Source organism: Gopherus flavomarginatus, chromosome 15, assembly GCF_025201925.1.
Source record: "Gopherus flavomarginatus isolate rGopFla2 chromosome 15, rGopFla2.mat.asm, whole genome shotgun sequence".
Taxonomy (NCBI): domain Eukaryota; kingdom Metazoa; phylum Chordata; order Testudines; family Testudinidae; genus Gopherus; species Gopherus flavomarginatus.
Window position 1 is genome coordinate 333,581 of NC_066631.1, and position 21,074 is coordinate 354,654.

The following is a 21,074-nucleotide window of genomic DNA, read 5'->3' on the forward strand; positions in this document are numbered from 1 at the left end:
GAAATGGACGCTCATGGAGGGAGGGGCGACTGAGGATTGTAGCTATCCCACAGTTCCCGCACTCTCCAAAAACCATTTGAATTCTTGGCTGAGTTCCCAAAGCCTGAAGGGTCAAAAACATTGTCGCGGGTTGTTCAAAGTATATGTCGTTCCCCCATCTCCTGCCCCCATGAAAGCAAATGGAAAAAAAATCCTCTCTCACCCTTTTTCAATGTCACTGTATGTCTACTGGATGCTGCTGGCAGATGTGGTGCTGCAGCACTACACAGCAGCATCCCCTTCCCTTCCCTTCCGGAAGGCAGACGGTACAGTAGGACAGGTATCCATCATCGTCGTCCTGTGAGTGCTCCTGACTGGCCTTGGTGAGGTCGGCCGGGGGTGCCTGGACAAAGATGGCAATGACTCCCAGGTTCATTCATAGCAGCTGGAGGCTGTGCTACCCTCCCCCCTTTGATCCCTGCTTGCAGAAGCAATAAAGTCAGTGTTGTTTCAAACTCCTGCATTCTTTATTACTTCATCACACAAATGGGAGGATAACTGCCATGGTAGCCCAGGAGGGGTAGGGGAGGAGGGAAGCAATGGATAGGGTTGTTGCAGGGGCACCCACTAGAATGGCATGCAGCGCATCATTTCTGCGGGATCTCTAGGGCTCTGACCCGGAGCGCCCGTTTGCCCCTCTGGTTCTTTAGTAGGCTTGCCTGATAGTCTAGGCAGAACTGACTCTCCATTAGACAAAACTTAAAGAAGAGAATGACCTGGGGAGTCATTCCTATTTTTGTCCATAAGCCCGTGGCCGACCCCATCGAGGCCAGCCAGGAGCACCCATGACAGCAGCAGATGGTGCAGTATAACTGGTAACTGTCATTGTCAACTTGCAAAGCAGCAGACGGTACAGTAGGGCTGGTAACCATCTTTGCTAACTTGCAAAAAGCAAGGGGATGCTGCTGTGTAGCACTGCAGTACCACATCTGTCAGCACTATAAAGAAGACATACGGTGACAGTGAAAAAAGGCTGAACGGGCTCCATGGTTGCTGTGCTATGGCGTCTGCCCGGGCAATCCAGGGAAAAGGGCGCAAAATGATTCTCTGCTGTTGTTTTCATGGAGGGAGGATTGAGTGATGACATTTACCCAGACTCACTCATGACACTGTTTTTGCCCCATCAGGCATTGAGATCTCAACCCAGAATTCCAATGGGCAGGGGAGACTGCGGGAACTATGGGACAGTTGCCCACAGTGCAACGCTCTGGAAATTGTATAAAGTCGAGGACACAGGCCCATACTAAGCACATTAATTCGGCGGTGTGCGTCCATGTACCAAGGCTAGCATCAATTTCCCTGGCCAGGCCCTTTGGAGGTTTGAGCTACTCCCTGTGGTCACCCCACTCAAGGAGCGTTCGTTCTAGGCAGTAAGCTGGCTAGACAGTAAAACTTCAGATGCTGCTCCCAATGCTACACTCAGTTTTTCCGAAAACTAGTATCTGTAAAATTAGTCTACTTTCTGGCCAGAAGAGACCATTACAGCATCTAATCTGACCCCCTGCATATCACAGGCCTCCTGCATAACACAATAGCTACTTCTGGGGGAAAGGCATCTAGTTTTCATTGAATGACTTCAGGGGATGGAGATTCCACCACTTTCCTTGGTAGCTTGTTCCTGTGGTGAATCATCCTCGCTGTTGACTATTTGGGGCTTAGTTGTAATATGAATTTGTCTCTTTTCACCTTCCAATCATTGGGTCTTGTTATGTCTTTCTCTGCTCCATTCAAGAGCCCTTTAATACCCAATCTTTTCTCTCCATTAAGGCACTTCAACACTTCAGTGAAGTCACCTTTCAATCTTCTTTTGATAAGCTAAACAGATGAAGCTCTTTCAATAGCTCACTAGAAGGCATTTTTCTCCAGCCCTCAGAACATTTTGGTGGCTTTTTGCTGCCCCAGCTCCAATTTCACAGTATCTTTTTCAAATGAGGACACCAAAACTGGAGACAGTATTCCAATATCAGTCTCACTGATGCCGTGTCACCTCCTGTGATGTTATTGACATAATCTGTAACTTTATAGATCACCATTGTGACCACTGTTCTATATTTGCAGCCAATATGATAGAAAGGTTGTTGTGAAAGGGGTCTATGGAGAGGTTCTGATTGGCTGATTATAATTATGCTATCTCTAGATGTGTATCATTTTTGTAGTTGACTTTATGAATATTGGCTCTATGCTGTCTGTATTCAAACTTGTGCTATGCTTCCGAGGAACACCCCAGCCAGACAAGTTGGTGTCAGTTCTGCCTAGCCTGCTTGATGGCCCATTAAGGACCATCAGCTCTACAATCAACCCATTGAGAGAAGGTAGATATGCCTTGTGGCTCAGCAAGGTATGCAGGGACCTGCCTATGGACAAAACTCAAAGGTTTTTCTATGCCACGTGCTGGATAGAGTGTCCTTGGGACAAAGAAAACAAAGACCACATGGCAAGAGACTGTAAAAGGCTGATGCCTCGTCTCCATCTTGTCTTCAGTCCTGCTTCATACCTCTGACGGGACTTTGCTACAAACTGAAGCTCTGTACAAGAGACTGAATGACCCATCCCAGCTGTGGATGGACTCCAGAGACTTGATTTGAACCTGCAGTTTATTCCATCACTGCTACAAGCCTGAACCAAGAACTTTGCCATTACTGTATGTGAAGGGTTAAAATTCATGTGCATATTATATAACAACCTGGTCTATGGATTGTGCCAGCTCTTTTCCAGACCCAAAGTCCAGAGTATAATCAAGGGACCAGAAGCCTAGCAGTCTTCTCTTTTCCAAACTAAACAAACCCAGTTCCTTCAGCCTTCATTCATAGGTCATGTTCTCAAGACCTTTAATCATTCTTGTTGCTCTTCTCTGGACCCTCTCCAATTTCTCCACATCTTTCTTGAAATGCGGTGCCCAGAACTGGACACAATACTCCAGTTGAGGCCTAACCAGCGCAGAGTAAAGCGGAAGAATGACTTCTCGTGTCTTGTTTACAACACACCTGTTAATGCATCCCAGAATCACGTTTGCTTTTTTTGCAACAGTATCACACCGTTGACTCATATTAAGCTTGTGGTCTACTATGACCCGTAGATCTCTTTCTGCCATACTCCTTCCTAGACAGTCTCTTCCCATTCTGTATGTGTGAAACTGATTGTTCCTTCCTAAGTGGAGCACTTTGCATTTGTCTTTATTAAACTTCATCCTGTTTACCTCAGACCATTTATCCAATTTCTCCAGATCATTTTGAATTTTGACCCTGTCCTCCAAAGCAGTTGCAATCCCTCCCAGTTTGGTATCGTCCGCAAACTTAATAAGCGTACTTTCTATGCCAACATCTAAATCGTTGATGAAGATATTGAACAGAGCTGGTCCCAAAACAGACCCCTGTGGAACCCCACTTGATATACCTTTCCAGCAGGATTGGGAGCCATTAATAACTACTCTCTGAGTACGGTTATCCAGCCAGTTATGCACCCACCTTATAGTAGCCCCATCTAAATTGTACTTTCCTAGTTTATCTATAAGAATATCATGCGAGACCGTATCAAATGCCTTACTAAAGTCTAGGTATATCACATCCACCACTTCTCCCTTATCCACAGGGTTCGTTATACTATCAAAGAATGTTATCAGATTAGTTTGACATGATTTGTTCTTTACAAATCCATGCTGGCTATTCCCTATCACCTTACCACCTTCCAAGTGTTTGCAGATGATTTCTTTAATTACCTGCTCCATTATCTTCCCTGGCACAGAAGTTAAATTAACTGGTCTGTAGTTTCCTGGGTTGTTTTTATTTCCCTTTTATAGATGGGCACTATATTTGCCCCCTTCCAGTCTTCTGGAATCTCCCCCATCTCCCATGATTTCCCAAAGATAATAGCTAGAGGCTCAGATACCTCCTCTATTAACTCCTTGAGTATTCTAGGATGCATTTCATCAGGCCCTGGTGACTTGCAGGCATCTAACTTTTCTAAGTGATTTGCGAGGGGACTCTGGTGCCGCCGTTCCTGCGGTTGCGGGGTACAGAGTTCCCTTCCCAGCTCAGTGACGGGACTGGGGAGCAGCCGTTCCAGTGAGGGTGGGGCACTTTCTTCCCTCCCCAGCTCTGACAGGGGACTGGGGAGCGGCCGTTCCTGCGGGGGTGGGGCGATGCCTTCCCTCCCCACATCTGCGAGGGGCCTGTGGGGCTGCCATTCCAGCAAGGGCGAGATGCTGCTTTCCCTCCCCAGCTCTGCGAGGGGACTGGGAGCGGCCGTTCCTGCGGGGGCGGGGTGCTGGGTTCCCTCCCCAGCTCTGACAGGGGACTGAAGAGCAGCCTTTCCTGTGGGGGAAGGGCACTGGGTTATCTCCCCAGCTCTGCGAGGGGACTGGGGAGCAGCTGTTTTTGCGGGGGCAGGGCACTGGGTTTCCTCCCGAGCTCTGTGATGGTACATGGGAACGGCCGTTCCAGCGGAAGTGGGGCGCTGCCCTCTCTCCTCAGCTCTGTGAGGCCACTGGGGAGCATCAGTTCCTGCAGAGGCGGGGCACTGTGTTCCCTCCCCAGCTCTGCCAGGGGACTGGGTTGTGGCCATTCCTGCGGGGGCAGGGCGCTGGGTTCCCTCCCGAATTCTGCAAAGCCACTGGGAAGCAGCCGTTCCTGCGGGGGCGGGGCGCTGTCTACCCTCCCCAGCTCTGCGAGGGTACATGGGAACGGCCGTTCCAGCGGAAGTGGGGCACTGCCCTCTCTCCTCAGCTCTGTGAGGCCACTGGGGAGCATCAGTTCCTGCAGAGGCGGGGCACTGTGTTCCCTCCCCAGCTCTGCCAGGGGACTGGGTTGTGGCCATTCCTGTGGGGGCAGGGCGCTGGGTTCCCTCCCGAATTCTGCAAAGCCACTGGGAAGCAGCCGTTCCTGCGGGGGCGGGGCGCTGTCTACCCTCCCCAGCTCTGCGAGGGGACTGGGGCATGGCTGTTACTGCGGGGGAGGGACATTGCCTTCCTTCTTGAGCTCTGCGAGGGGAATGGGGAGCGGATGTTCATGCGGGGGTGGGGCGCTTTCTTCCCTCCCCAGCTCTGCCAGGGGACTGGGGAACGTCCTTTCCTAAGGGGGCGTGGTGCTGTGTTCCCTCCTCAGCCCTGCAAGGGGACATGGGAGCAGCCATTCCTGCGGGGGCGGGGCACTGTGTTCTCTCCCCAGCTCTGCCAGGGGACTGGGCAGTGGCCTTTCCTGCGGAGTCTGTGCTCTGGGTTCCCTCCCCAGCTCTGTACGGGTACTAGGTAGCAGCTGTTCCAGCAGGGGTGGGGCGCTGCCTTCCCTCCTTAGCTGTGTCAGGGGACTCGGGAGTGGCCGTTCCAGCGGGGGTGGGGTGCTGTGTTCCCTCGCCAGCTCTGGGAGGGGACAGGGGAGTGGCCGTTCGAGAGGGGGAGGGGCGCTGGGTTCCCGACCCAACTCTGGGAGGATACAGGGGAGAGGCAGTTCCAGCGGGGGCAGGGCGCAGACTTCCGTTCCCAGCTCTGCGAGGGGCATGGGGAGTGGTGGTTCCAGCGGGGGCGGGGCGCTGGCTTCCCTCCTGTCATAAACAGATGGTTAAGGGTTAATGTCTCTTTTACCTGGAAAGGGTTAAGAAGCTCAGTGAACCTGGCTGACACCTGACCAGAGGACCAATCTGGGAACAAGATACTTTCAAATCTTGGTGGAGGGAAGTCTTTGTTGTGCTGTTTGTTTTGTTCTTTGTTCGCTCTTGGGGCAAAGAGGGACCAGACGTGCAACCAGGTTATCTCCAATCTTTCTGAATCAGTCTCTCACGTTTCAAAATAGTAAGTATAGCCAGGAAACATGGATCAATCTTATGTTTGTTTTCTTTACTTGTAAATGTGTCTTTTGCTGGAAGGATTTTTACCTCTGTTTGCTGTAACTTTGAATCTCAGGCTAAGCCAGGGGGAGGTCCCTCTAGGCTATATAAATCTGAATACCCTGTAAAACATTTTCCATCCTGATTTTACAGAGATAATTTTTACCTTTTCTTTCTTTAATTAAAAGCTTTCTATTTTAAGAACCTGATTGATTTTTTTCCTTCTTTTAAGACCCAAGGGGATTGGGTCTGAATGCACCAGAGATTGGTGGGAGGTAAAGGACGGGGGGGAGGTTAATTCCTCTTTGTTTTAAGATCAAAGGAGTTTGGATCAGTGTAGCCTCTCAGGGTAAATCAGGGAGGGGAAAGTCTGGGGGGCAAAAGAGGGGAGGGAAGGCTAATTTCTCCTTGTGTTCAGATCCAAGGGGTTTGGGTCTTGGATTCCCCAGGGAAGGCTTTGGGGGAACAGGAAGTGTGCCAAACACCATATTTTTGGCTGGTGGCAGCGTACCAAATTTAAGCTGGTAATAAAGATTAAAAGTGATCATGCAGGTCCCCACTTCTTGGATGCTAAATTTCAAAGTGGGGAAAAAACCTTGATACCCACCCAGAAAGGACCCTGCCTGGGCGGACTCACTGTGGGAAGCACATGGAGGGTCAGAGGATGCTGAATGCTCCAAGGAGAGACCCAGGAGGTAAAGACTTGTGAGCTTCTTGCCCTAAAAACTTCTGCTCCAAGGGAGAGGAGGCTCCTCAAAGTCCTGACTGGTTTTGTGGGGAGCAGTTCCAGAGCATCGCCCATGGTCTCCGTGACAACTGGTGGCAGAGGTGGGATGTACTTCACCCCGTGAATGGTGCTGCTTGCAGTAAGTGACTGGGGAGCAGTAAAACAAAGGAGGGATAATGAGAATCAGGCGTGCTGAAGGCTCAGAGAGGGATGGTTTCAGGGAGCGGTTAACCTCTGGGAGTGTGTGACCAGCGAGAAGGACTGTTGGAGTAACAGGGTCCCCCTGAGGACTGTAACCAGCAGTCTCAGGGGCGGAGGAGCTTGCCGCTCTGCCCTGGGAGAGAGGATTTTTGCAGTATCAGGGTTCCCCTGGGGATGGCAGGAGCTGTCCCAGGGGCGGAGGAGTCTGCAGCTCGACCCTGGCAAAGAGGTGGTGACCACGAGAAGGGCTGGCACACCAGGCGTTCTTCCTGGAAACCATAGGGGAGCCAAGAGCACACAGGCCTGTCAGTCCAGAGCCACTTGGGAATGGTGAAATGATGGCCTATCACCATCTCCTTGAGAAGGACATTGTGATCCTGTACACAAAGAGGGTTACGCACGGGGAAGTTCACCAAGGCACAGTTAATCATGAGTAGGAAGAGAAGGACACGTCTGAGGAGCAGATTCCTGACCCAGATGGGGCTACAAAAGTATCTGGGAGCAGCTGGAGCAGCAGCCAGACATCCCCGAGAGTCTGGTATCCAAACAGATGATGGTTTTCACGATCGGGTTCCCCATCAGGGGATCGAAGACATACGGGATGGGAGCAGAGCCTGAGAGTGAGAGAGGATTGTGAGAGCAAGAGCCTGAGGAAAAGCTGCAGGAGAAGCTGCACCAGCATGGACTGGGGATGGTGGAGCAGAGAGACATAGGGGGCTGCCCAAGGGTCAGTGGGGAAATATGCCTGGGGTGGCAAGACCCTGGGACAGAGAGAACTGCGGTGGTGCAGCCGCAGAGGCTGAGGGGCTGTGGGACCTGGGTGAAGGTCCCCAGGATGAAGCCCCCTGTCCTGCAAATGGCCTGGATGCCTGTGCAGACCCAAGAGGGGTCTGGCTGGCTGGTCGTTGGGGTTCTCCAGGATATTGGCTGGGAGGCCCTGTTGGGGGGTGACTGTGTCTCTTTGGGACAGGATCCAGGCCCTGCTCCTGTAACGGCCGAGAGTTTGAATTCAAATCCAGGGAACCAATTGGCTAGGATGGAAATGGTCTGTGAAAATGTAAATGACGTGGCTGGCAGGGGGGAGGGGCTGCTGGGCTCAGGATACCTGCCTACCTGTAACCAGCCCCCTGGGGCTGAGTGGGAGGGAGAGATGCTCCCCACCCGCCCTGCACACCAGAGAGGGGGCTCACGCAGGCTCTGAGGCTGTGACCAAAGCAAGGAGCTCGCTGCCTGCCCCCACTCGAACCGCCACTCCCCAGTCCCCATCCAAAGCTGGGGAGGGAAGCCAACGCACCGGGCCTGCATGAACGGTCACTCCCCAGTCCCCTGGAGGAGCTGGGAGGGGAACCCAGCGCACCACCCCCGCAGGAACAGCCACTCCCCTGTCGCCTCACAGAGCTGGGGAGAGAAGGCAGCACCCCGCCCCCGCTGCAACGACCGCTCCTCAGTCCCCTTGCAGAGCTGGAGAGGGAACCCAGTGCCCCACCCCCACAGTAACGGCCGCTCCCCACTCCCGTCGCAGAGCTAGGAAGGACTCTAGCGCCCCACGCGCCCAGGAACGGCCGCTCCCCAGTCCCCTCGCAGAGCCGGGGAGACAACCAAGTGCCCTGCCCCTGCTCATACTGCCGCTGCCCAGTCCTCTGGCAGAGCTAGGGAGGGATGGCAGCGCCCCGCCCCCACAGGAACGGCCGCTCCCAATTCCCCTCGCAGACTGGGGGAGGGAAGGCAGCGCCCCACCCCCGTTGGAACAGCCTCTTCCCAGTCTCCTGGTAGAGCTGGGGAGGGAACAGAGCGCCCTGCCCCCGCAGGAACGGCCGCTCCCCAGTCCTCTCGCTCAGATGGGGAGGGAAAGCAGCGCCCTGACCCTGCTGGAATGGTGGCCTCACAGTCCCCTCGCAGAGCTTGGGAGGCAACCCAGCGCCCCGCCCCTGCTGGAACGGCCGCTCCCCAATCTCCTGGCAGAGGTGGGGAGGGAGCACAGAGCCCCGCCACCGCAGGAACACCCGCTCCCCAATCTCCTGGCAGAGGTGGGGAGTAAAGCAGCGGCCCGTCCCCGCTGGAATGGTGTCTCCACTGTCCCCTCACAGAGCCGGGGAAGGAACCCAGCCCCACCCCCGCAGGAACGGTCACTTCACATTCCCCTTGCAGACCTGGAGAGGGAAGGCAGAGCCCCTCCCCCGCAGGTTTGCACACTGGCCATGGCCATGGCCGGGAGCGCAGCGCAGAAGCTGCTCCAGCCCTGCAGCCTGCGGGGCAGCGCAGTGGGGCTGGGGGCAGCACGGAGCAGGCAGGGCCCAGGTGGGTGGGGGGCGGAGACACAAGTGGGGAGGACACGCTCCTGCCAGGAGCTGCCAGATTCACCCCTTACCCGGAAGCTGCAGGAGGGGCCCAGATCATGGCTCGGCTGCAGAGCTCGGAGCCCAGGCTGGGCCCAGGAGTGAGGGGATGGGGGAGCTGGGGGTGTAGCAGAGGTTGGAGCCAAGAATTGGTTGGAGATGGGGTTGTGCCACTTCCGCTTGGCGGCAGGGGGGCCCTCTGGCTTTTTTTTTTGCTCTGCCCCCCACGTCCCGATATTTCATCTTTGACATCTGGTCACCCTAGCCTGATATGAAGGAGGATGTCTGGACCAAGGGGCCAGGGACTGGCCTTTGCTAGAGAAACCACTGTCAAGTTTTAGCCAATTAGGACAAGTCAGCAAATAAGAACAACCTCAGGTATCAGTAACTGCTACAGGTTGCAAATTCCTACATGCAGCAGTTTCTGGCACTACACCTGCACAGCTCTGCTCCCCGGCTCTTCTCAGGCTCCTGCTCTCTCCTTAGCTCTGCCCCACTCTCGCCCAGGCAGTTCCAGCTCACATGGAGGATGGGACCCCCTGGCCTGGTGACTCTCTCATTACACTGTCTGGCCTGTCAGTGCAGCTAACTTGGAGCTTTGGCCTCTCCCCATTGTCCCTGGGGACTATCAGTCTCAGGGTCCTGATTTCCCATTGATCCTTCCCCCTTCTATTGGTGCTGGGAACTAGCCAACCAACACCCCACCCCCCCCACACACTAAGTTTTAGTAAAGGGCCAAGAGCCCCCTTACACAAGCCAGCCCCATGAGGGTCACCGATGTGCAGAGAAGGCAGCACAAGCTGGTCCCATGGTGTAATGGGCAGCACTCAGGACTCTGAATCCTGTAATCTGAGTTCAAATCTCAGTGGGATCTTGTGTTGGCTTGTGGTCATAGGCGGCAGGTTATATACATTTGTGGTGCTCGGGCTCCGGGAATATTCAGGGCTGGAGCCCCTGCTGCAGCAATATTTGGAGTTGGGTCTCTTCCCCTGGCCCCTGCCTGGCACCCCTCCCCCTGCCGTGGTGCATCCCTGCCTGACAAAAAGCAGCAGGGGCCTGTCCCCTCCCTGCTCCTGCTGCTGGAGTAGAGGGATTCTGGGCAGAACTGCTGCCCCAGAGTCCTAGTGCAGGCTGCCCTGAGCCTCTCCAACACCCCCAACCCTGAGCTCCCTCTCAACCCTGATACTCTGCCCCAGTCCTGAGCCCCCTCCTGCATCATGAATCCCTCATCCTCAGCCCTACGCTCCCTCCCAGAGGTTGCACTCCTTCCCACTCCCAGAGCCTGCACCTCTCACCCCTTCCTACAACCCTGCCGGAGCCTGCACCCAGCACCCAAACTCCATCCTAAAGCCTGAACCCTACACCCCTCCTGCACCCTAATCCCCAGCCCAGGATCTGAAGCCCAGACCTCCCCCTTAAATCCCCTCCCAGAGCCTTAGGCAGGTGGGGGTGGAGTTTGGGGGACGGAGTTGGGGGGCGGGTTCTGGGCACCACCAAAATTTCTACAAACTTGCCACCCATGCTTATGGTAATGCCCCAGAGCTCAACTTCCCTGTCTCCAGCTGTGTAAGAGTGAATCTTTCCCCTCCTGCTGGGTGACTCACACCTCCTAGAGTCAGGTCTTTGGCTGGGATGGCTACAATGGTTTATGGCTCTAGAACTTGCTACCCTGATAGTTGGGATTCTTGCTGCTTCACCTGATGTTCACAAGCTTGGCCCTTGTGCTTCCTACCACACTTTTCCTCTGGCCCACATGGCATTTGAAGAAAGGAGTGCCAGGGCTGGGATTAACAGTCAGGGCTTGGCAGGAGGGAGGAAGAGTCGCAGGCTGGAGCCCCACACACCTTCCCTCCTCCGGGCACCTAGAGCAGAGGCAGCTCAGCTCTGTCCGCTGGATACCTCGGCAGAGTAGGTGAGTTCATGTAAATACAGTCTGGTCCCAAAGCCTCCTCCCAACCCTGGTCATCAGTAGCTGCCAGGGGAGAGCTCATTCACATCTCGCTTACAAATCATCATTTGAAATTCTAAGGTTGGCCAACACTGCCGAAGCCAATGCACTGACATTGCCAGCAAACACAACAGCTGGGTGAGGAAACCAGGCTTTGTCCAGGCTTTCCAAACCTATTTTACTTTCTCAGGTACAAGTAGTTTTCATAAGTTGTATCTGCTTTTAAAGTGTGTGTTAACGTTTCAATTTCCATTCAAATTTGCAACCAATGACAACATTGGCAACGCTGCATGTAACTACCTGACCACTGAGGGAGGGGGTGTTGGGGAAATTCGGGGAAGGGGGTGCACAGCCCTCTGATTGGGGGGGCGTATAGGGAATGCCCAGTTTCACTGAATTGAGTCTCCTACTGCAGCACCTCACTAGGTTACATCAGAGAGGAGCTGCAGTGTCTAGGCAGTGGGATGACTGTGCCTTTAAGAGCCCAGCCCTCGGAAGTTCATGCTCAGAGGTGCTGCCTGTGAGAGGGGAAATAAAAAAGCCCTCTGCTCCCCCCACCCATGTTTGCAAACACTGGAGTCTCAGCCCACCGGGATAACTGTTACCCCTCTGCCCCTGCCTAAGCCAGGGTTTAACCCTCTGGCAGCGCCTCCCTCTGGGCTTAACTCCGGCTCCTTCCCCCCTCCCTGACTTTGCCCTTCAGTCCCTCTCCTAACTCTGCCTCCAGCTGCTTGACCCCCCGACCAGTCAATTTCCACCCCCTGCTCAGACCCTGGCCACCCCCTCCTCTGATTTGCCCCCCTTTGCCCCTTTTTAATCCCTGTAAAAAGTAGGGGGTGCTGGGTCCCATTCTCTGGAGGGAGGGCTGGGCGCCTGGCCCCTACCTGCCCAGTGCTCAAAGTGCCCCATGATCTTGTGGATGTTTGCTGAGTGCTGCAGGGTCACCCGAAGTGGGAGAGAGACGCGGTTAGGAGGTGATGCAGCCAAGGGTGCCTCACCCAACACTGAGATGCAGCCACCTCTGGGGTAAGTTACACAAGTCAGCAAATGAATTTGGAAAAAGAAACACATTGAAAGTACCAAGGCAGCTGCAGGAGGTGGAGAAAACCAGAAAAAGCAGTATCCCTGGATCCCAGCCCTGCCCCTCCCCCACTCTACCCCCTAATCTCCCCTCCCCTCCCCTCCCACATTTGAGGGGAGAACCCAGGAGTCCTGGTCCCCAGCCTTGCCCACACCCATATTACGATATGGCTCCATCCAACAGCTGCCCCCACAATTGCAGGGCAGTGCCATGGGGCACACCGGGGCCTGTCTGTTTGCACAGGCTGGGCAATGCCAGTGCTCCAGGATGGGGAGAGATGATGCTAAGGGAGAAGCAAGCTGCAGACATCTCCCATGACAGAGAAAGAAATGCTAGGGGGTGCTGTGCTGCAAGGAGTGAATGGAGTTGGCAGGGAATGGGAGGATCTTCCCTCACAGCACGTGCGTCTGTCTCCCTCCCAATTCCTCCCCAGCCCTACCCCAGCCCAGGCAAATCCCGGCCCAGCTACCAGGGTTAAATTTGGCCTGGATTCCCCAGCTGCTGGGGGTGGGGCGTGGGGCTGAGAAGCAAGAGCCTCTACTCCCCCTTCCCCAGACACAGTTGCATGGGCACGGACCAAAGGAGCTGCAGCACTGCTGCCTAGAGGAAATTGAGGCACCAGCCACTGACAGACACATCATGGCTCTCCTCATCCTCATCCTCTTTTCCATATAGAACCTGGCCAGGGGAGGGGGGGTAAACTCAGGGCAGTTGCATAGTTAACCTGTGGAACTCCTTGCAAGAGCATGTTGTGAAGGCCAAGACTATAACAGGGTTCAAAAAAGAACTAGATAAGTTTATGGTGGATATATCCATCAAGGGCTATTAGCCAGGGTGGGCAGAGATGGTGCCTGTAGCCTCTGTTTGCCAGAAGCTGGGCATGGGCAATAGGGGATGGATCAATTGATGATTCCCTGCTCTGTTCATTCCCTCTGGGGCACCTGGTACTGGCCACTGTCAGAAGACAGGAGGATACTGGGCTAGAGGGACTTTTGAGTCTGAACCAGTCTGGCCGCTCTTATGTCTCCCTTGGCGCAGCAGTGACACCCAGTGGGCAGTCAGAGTAATGCACAGAAGGTGTTTTCCTTGGCGCAGCAGTGACAGCCAGTGGCCAATCAGGGTAACACACAGAGCATGTTTCCCTTGGAGCAGCAGTGACACCTCGTGGTCATTCAGGGTAATGCACAGAAGGTGTTTCCCTTGATACAGCAGTGACACCCACTGGTCAGGTGGCGTAATGCACAGCATGTGTCTGCCCTCTACGAGCAGTGACACCCACGGACCAGTCACGGTAATGCACAGAGTGTGTTTCCCACCAACCCGGGTAAGGCACAGAGCATGTTTCCCATGGAGCAGCAGTGACACTCAGTGACCAGCAGGGGTGGCATCAGACTCTTCTCCTTTAGTGGGGGACTGAGGCTACATCTACACTACAGCATACATTCGAATTAGCTTAAACCAATTTTATAAAACATATTATAAAGTCGATTGTGAGCGTCCACACTAGGCACATGAATTCGCTGGTGTGCGTCCATGGTCCGAGGCTAGTGTCGATTTCTGGAGCGGTGCACTGTGGGTAGCTACTGTAAAATACAGAGGCCAATAACGTCGATTTGTGTCCACACTAATCCTAATCCGATATAGTAATATCGATTTTAGCGTTACTCCTCTCGTTTTGTAGGAGTACAGAAATCGATTTAAAGAGCCCTTTAAATTGATATAAAGAGCAGTGTAGTGTGGACGGGTGCAGCGTTAAATCGATTTAACGCTGTTAAAATCAGTTTAACAGCGTAGTATAGACCAGGTCTGAGATGGGCTAGATAAAAAAAATTGGGGAGCTGTGCCCCCCATCACCTGGCCTCACCCTTCACGGGGGCCATGCCTCTGTTCCTTCTCAGTTAAAGGCCAGGCTCATCTCCTCTCCCCCCGGCTAGGGTTTACAGCAATACAAACTTTATTAAAATAAAATAGTAAACAGGGTTTACTTAAAATATTCTAAATCTGTCCAAATTTTAGTACTGAATCCAAAGTTCTCTTAAAGATCCCATCAGTAACCAAAACCTAAATGAAAAATTGAAACCAAAAACAAGGCTTAATTTAAAACCCAAACATTAAGAAAAACTTTGTTTGTAAAAATAAAAACTAACAAATGCTGTACATTAATAATTTCAACATTTTATCAAAAAGTCTGCTACAGCAGAATGATAAAATAATATCAAATAAATAAGCATGACCACTAAAACCTCCTATAAAGGAACTGAATCCTTGAATACTGGTCAAATCGTAATAAAATATGAAGAACTATGTCAAAACTGGTGTTGCAAGTCAGCCATTTGAATCCAGCAAATGTCAATTAAAAGCTCCATTCCAACTAAAAAAACCAAAACAACCCAATAAACCAAAATGGTCACAGCCTGAAACAAACCTACACAGAAGCAAAATTAAACCTGTACCAACATTGGAACAAACGATGTAAATTTCTAATTCTAACTTCTTGTTTCTCCCAGGAGGAAGGTGTTTTGCACCCCAGTAACCAGGCTGTCACTGCAGCTTTCCTTTCACTAAATAAGATTTGTACCAAATATAAATTGCCCTCCAATTTCTCTAAGAGAAATTGAAATTGTATCTTTGCACTCATATCCCAAGTGTGCAAGTCCATCCCCTCAGAGCAGCCCCACACCCTGAGGCCAGGGGAGAATCCCAACTGGTTTGTGCATTTGTAACCCTGGGGCCTGAAGCTGATGAGAGAAAGGGAAGTGAGCCATCTTGGAGCTTTCCAATACCACCTGCGGGGAGCACAGGAATTTGACTGAGTGACATCCTGGCTAATTTTCACCTTGTTCTCTGCCAGCAGGCTCCGCTGGAGAGCTCGGGAGTGACTTGACCATGGCAGCACCCTATTTACATATTAAAAGCCAGCATTTTGGGGCCAATGGGGTAAAATGTGAGTACTTTTGGGGTTGGACCCACATGAGAAGGGATGTGGACAAACTGGAGAGAGTCCAGAAGAGGGCAATAAAAATGATTAGGGGACTGAGACACATGACTTACGAGAACCTACAGGCCATATCCTGTATGTTAAGCTAAGGCAAAGTTAGCATATCTATATTGTGACCTTTTACTCAGAGAGGAAAATCGACCTTTATCATGTTACTTAAACAGATAAGTACTCATGCCTGTCCAAGACCTTTACCTAGACCAATCGACAATGGAGAATGGCATAAGGTTTTATTCAGTGTTGTACCCACAGATTTAACAGGTACACTACAAGGTAACTTATGTGCATATGTACATGTCATCACCAAGCACAAACATACTAGCCTATGAAGTAAATATACCCTAATGTTTTGTGGGTGAGGAATGAAATTTGGGCATAGGAGGAAGGATTTCCAGCCCTTGTGCCCTATAAAAGAGGTAACCCACCTCGCTAGAGCACTTTGCTCTATCATTGTGACTTACTTCCTCCACTCTCTCTCTCTGTACTATCAGCAGGCTGTACTTGTTCTTAAACTTTAAGTTTCAAGGGAACTAGGCTAAGTTCGGTTTCCCTAAGTTTTTAGTCTTTGTTTATTAGGTTTTGATTTTAAGTTTAACATATTCAAGTAAACCCTAAGTAACACTAGCTTTTTCTATGCACTGCATCTTTCACTTAAGAATTGAGAAACCTGAACTGCAAGGCTGGTCCTGTGTCTCTTACCACCAGGTTATCAAGGAAGGCTGTGAGTATATTAACCAAATCTTTGTTGCATATAATGCCATATGTATCTTTTGAATAGCAGTAATGCAAATGTAACTTTGTAACTCAATTAAATTAAATAAAATGTAAGCTAATCAATTAAATTTTCATCAAATTATCCAAATTAATATTATTAGTACACCCTACATCAGGCTACATGGGACAGAGAGTTGGAGTGCAGAGGGATGAAGGCACTGGTTCTAGAGGTGCCAACTCTGAGGTGGGATTAGAATGAGACATTCAGAGTGCAGTAGAGGACTCAGGGTTAGGATAGAGAATTGGGCTGTGAATGCTCTGGAATGAGGCCAAGAAAGAGAAAACTGAGATGCAAGAGAGAAATCAAGCTAGAGCAAAAACCAGAGAAGAAATGTGTGATGTGAGCTGCAAAGGGGAAAAAAAACCTCTGCTTGTCTGCTCTCACCAAAGCATCTAAGAAAAAGATGAGAGACATCTCTCTCCCACTACAACAACAATTACAGTTGACCTGGACTGAGGAAGGAAATCTTCTCCTTTGCAGCAGTAGCAAACCTGGACTGAGTCATGAACACCTCCCCCCCTCCAATCTGGTGTTCCTGGTCTGGGACACGGGAGGGGCTCCTCTCTTCTCCATTTGGGACATGGCGGGTTGAGAGAAGTGACAGGGCTTTATGGGAAATCATTATTTGCCTGATTCATGTGCAAGTCTTAGTCCTTGTTAACCCAAACAAATGGTTTATCCTGCATGCTGATGCCAGTTTGGAGGGTCTGGGAGCAGTCCCGTACCAGGAAGTGGAAGGAAATGTACATCTGTAGGCTTTGCCAGCTGAGGACTGTCTGATAGCGAAACTCGCTATCCCATCCACCAGCAACAGTTCTTGGTCTTGAAATGGGCCATCACTGAGAAATTTCGAAACTACTTGTGTAGTGCTCAGTTTCAGATGTGGACAGAGAACAATCCACTGACTTATGTGTTAACAAGGACTAAGCTGGATGCTACAAGGCAGAGATGGGTGGCTACTTTTGCTAGCCATAACTTCGCATTCAATACCAATGAGTTGGTATAATAGGGAATGTGATTTATCAGGACCACCAATTCTTGGCTGGAGGGAGGATGTAAGCAGGGTCGCTATGAACCCTACCCTGCCATCTGTTGGTGATGTGTTGTAAAGGCCTTTTGAGGCTGATGTCATTTGCATGGTTCCACCCACCCCAGATTGCATGATGGGGGTGCTTGTCCAAAGGGTCATTTCGGCTGCTGTGGGATCCCCAGTCTCTTTCTTATTAGGGCAGGGGTGATAAAGTGCAGTTATTCCAGTGATATGAATCAAATACAGTAGAACGGAACTTAGCAGTTCATGATTTCGGGACTCACCCGAACCTACATAAAACTCATTAGGCAAGGGACATGGGTTCCAAAGCATAGTGAAATAAGAGAGATTGAAAAGAAATGTTTGTATTTAGTACAACAGATTGTTTGTGAAACCCTTAAATGCACATTTTATGTCCTTTGTATCTCTTTAGTTTAAAAATAGAGGTTTTTATGTTTCTAATACATATTTGGTTCTATGCCACAGATGTAAAGTCTTTAATAACTAAATGCAATTTTTAGGCACGCATAAGCTGTTGAGTTTTGATCTCATTTCCACACTGTAAGTTGTAAACAACTCCATCGTTGGAGAAAATGTTCCTTACCACTCAGGACAGCAAGAAAATTTAGCAGATTGGACACTGGGAGATCAGCTGTGGGACACAGCTTTTGTGACACACGAACAATCTCTGAAACCAGATTCTTAGTCACAGGTCAGCAGGTGGGTTTATGCAAAGTCTGGGCTCTGGGACCAGAGCTGAGGTGGGGAGAGGGGACACAATTTTTGTGGCACATGCACCACCTTTGCAACCAACCTTTGCAACCTCACTCCATAACACCCCATGCACACAGAGCAGCCTTTTACCTCTCAAAACCAAAACATACCCTGAAAAAGATCAAACGGCATAAGCTTAAGGCAAAGGACTGAAGCACTAACAACAACTCAAAGAGATTCAAAAACACTTCTGTCTTTACACACCAGGGACAGCAGGAAGAAAACCAGCAGGCACAAACATCTATTCCTACCTCCCACAAGCTTTGGGTCTTTGGAACCCAGACCCCTTAATGGGTGAGTACTTTGCAGGCGAGGGTTAAGCTCTCAAGCTTCAAATGCGAGGTACTGTTACTCTCTCCTTGATCCAAAACGATCCTGATCCAAAACGAACAGGAAAATACACTGCATTACTCCTGCCCCAATAACAAAGAGATTGGGGATCCCACAGCAGCTGAAATGACCCTCTGGACAAGCACTCCCATCATGCAATCTGGGGTGGGTGGAACCGTGCAAATGACATCAGCCTCAAAAGGCTTTTACAACAGATCACCAACAGATGGCAGGTTCATAGCGACCCTGCTTAAACTAGATTGTGGCAAAGATTCAAAAACACTGAACGTTTAAACTCACCAAACACGGGTCAAGCCATCCTCATCGTCCTATCCGCTCGTTATACTCCACACCTGAACTTAGCCTTCACATGGACAACACACCCTCCCAACTCAGTGTCTGTACGTTAACCTTTTACCCCCAGTTGGGGCTATTGCACATTATGTATTCCTTATGCCACCTGATCTTAAACCGAACTTCGCACCCCCTGGGTAATCTGTACGTTGTTCCCTGATCACCAGAAACTTCTGTGCCTAAACGCTGTACCATACACTTCTTTTTTTCTTTCAACATCATCTTAATAAAATGTTGACATTTGTTCGAGATCCCGGCTCCTGTTCCTTTGCAAGGCATGTGCGTTTGCTCCGGGTTTTAGTCTGCTAAGACAGTGAGGGGGGCCGATTGAGCCAGAGGCGCTTGCCTGCTGCAGACACGGATCCAAGGCTGAACCTCATTCCCCACAAGCTGAAGGCTTAACTGAGAACAGTTTAAGAAGTGCTCCCGTCTCCGGCACTCAGCTACCCAGCTCCCAGTGGGGTCCAAACCCCAACTAGATCCCTTTTACCCTGTAGACGCTGTAAAATCCTGTGACCAGGGCAGCTGCCTAGCAGCCTGCGCATCTGCCTGCCAGTGCGAGCGCTAGTAAGGCACTAATCTGGATAGTGCCGGCTGGGTGGAAGGGTTGTGAAGAGCCAGCAGAGCGGCACAGTGGAAGTGTGCTGGGCCCATAACCCAGAGGTCGATGGATCGAAACCATTCTCTGCTATGCGTGCGATCATTTCTTTTCCCTCTGGGCCTTCCAACGAGGTGGTGACCAGCAGAGCGGCAAGAGGTGGCTGAGGCGGCCGCCTGCCAGGGAACTCCCTGGCACCTCTGGCTGCCTGGGCTGAAGGCAAGAGGGAGATCTGGGCGTGGCGAGGGCCTCCTGTCCCACAATGAGGCTACAGTGCTTCCTGGTCCCCTTTTCCCACCCACCCCAGAGGGCTGCGGGAGAACACCAGGGAGGCTCTCGGGGCGCTGGGCAGCGCTGTGTGGCTGTCAGGGGAAAGAGCTGAGGCTACCGACTCGACCTGCCATTGACTCGCGTGGCTCTGCGCGCCGTCAGCCAGGGCGAGCCTGACTGCACACGTGACTCAGGCGTGGGCAGTATGGCCCTCTTTCCTGATGAGGCATGAGGCAGGCCAAGAGCTTTGCACAGCCTACAGGGAAGTGGGAGGGAGGCATATTTCAGCAGGCGTGTCTCATCCGCTTCTCCCTTGCCACTTGGGCGGAGGCGGGAAGGGAGCAAAATGTTCCCGGCTGAAAGTTTTTGTGCTCAGCCTCAAGGATTAAGCCTGAGCCTCCGGCACGGCTGCTGGGAGACGGGTTTCTGAATGGCATCTAGTCCACTCTTTGGGCCACCAGCTGAAAGCACTGAAGCCAAGAGGCAGCAAAATGGGACTTTGGAGGCACCCCCCAGGCCTCGGGGAAGCAAGGAAGTAGCACAGGCTTACCACCGTCCCCGGGTGGGCTCGAACCACCATCCTTTCAGTTAACAGCCGAACGCGCTGACCCATTGCACCACAGAGACATGAATAGGCAAAGCTGTATGGAGCACAAAAGTCAGGAATCAGCTCAGGGTATGCTCTAGCATATGCATGCAGCTCTTAGACAAGCCACAGCAAGGAACTGGACTGGTATGCAGTGAAAGATCTGTGGGAAGGAGCCAAAAAGAGCACTGGGGCTGCGGTACAGCACTTGCATATACTTTCTTTGGCCTGTGTTGCTGGAAGAGTTAGCAGGGCGAAATTCTTAGTCACAGGTCAGCAGGTGGGTTTATGCAAATTCTGGACTGTGGGACCAGAGCTGGGGTTGGCAGTGGGGGGGCCCAATTTTTGTGGCACATGCACCACCTCTGCAACACCAACCTTTGCTACCTCATTCCATAACACCACACACACAGCAGCCTTTTACCTCTCAGGAACCAAAACATACCCTGAAAGAGATCAAGTGGTACAAGCTTAAGGCAAACGACTGCAGCACTAACAACAACAAAGAGATCAAATTGCATAACCGTAACCCTAAGGCAGTGGGGCTGCTCATGGTTGTGTGTTCCATGCTTTACTCTCACCCACCATGTATCAAGTGAGAGTTTCTCAGGCACAAGAATAGCCTTAACATGGAGTTATAGACATTCTCCTTAGGCATCCTGACATTATTTTGCCACCCAAGTGTAGTAGAAGCTGCAAACTCTGTATGTCCTTTACAGCTAACCCTAGCAAAACAGCCAGGATCCCTTGCTTATGCTTAGAGGGTGTGCGGTCTCCCTGAAGTCCAAGCAGCATCTGTGGTGGGGACAACAGTTTCTTCCTGACAGAGATTTTTATTCCATTCCCCCAGAGCTCAAGCTGATGGGGGAAAGTGTTTGTGCAGGTCTTTGCCTCCTTGTGGGTGTGTTAGGGGTAGCAATCAACCAGGTCTTTTGCCCACGGATGATCCACAGTGGCTTGCTTGATGTCTCAGTCAGGGCCTTCTCTTGTTGGAAAGGAGATGACGCCTCTTCTGGTAAACTAGCATTTCACACTTGGTAATGCTTCTCTCCTGACTGGTGGCTGGGTGGCAGCAAGGGGGTTTACAGCTTTAGTACCAACGCTTATATATCACCTTACAACATGGGCTACGGCTATTATAGGTGAGAAGAATGCATGCAGCAACTCACGAGCTTGTCATAAACTCTAAACATTAAACACATTTTTATAA

General features: G+C 51.4%; 1 protein-coding gene, 1 long non-coding RNA gene and 2 other non-coding genes across 6 annotated transcripts in view; 3 read left to right on the forward strand and 1 right to left on the reverse strand.

The window, feature by feature from the left end:
• LOC127034684 (zinc finger protein 239-like) overlaps positions 1-21,074 on the forward strand; it is a 139,011-nt gene that overhangs the window by 40,965 nt on the left and 76,972 nt on the right. The window lies entirely within an intron of this gene.
• Positions 1-21,074, forward strand: part of LOC127034724 (uncharacterized) — a 170,999-nt gene that overhangs the window by 39,450 nt on the left and 110,475 nt on the right. The window lies entirely within an intron of this gene.
• TRNAQ-CUG (transfer RNA glutamine (anticodon CUG)) lies at positions 9,923-9,994 on the forward strand. Its single transcript has one exon. It is a non-coding gene; the product is annotated as a tRNA-Gln (tRNA).
• On the reverse strand, positions 19,832-19,905 carry TRNAN-GUU (transfer RNA asparagine (anticodon GUU)). The gene has a single exon. It is a non-coding gene; the product is annotated as a tRNA-Asn (tRNA).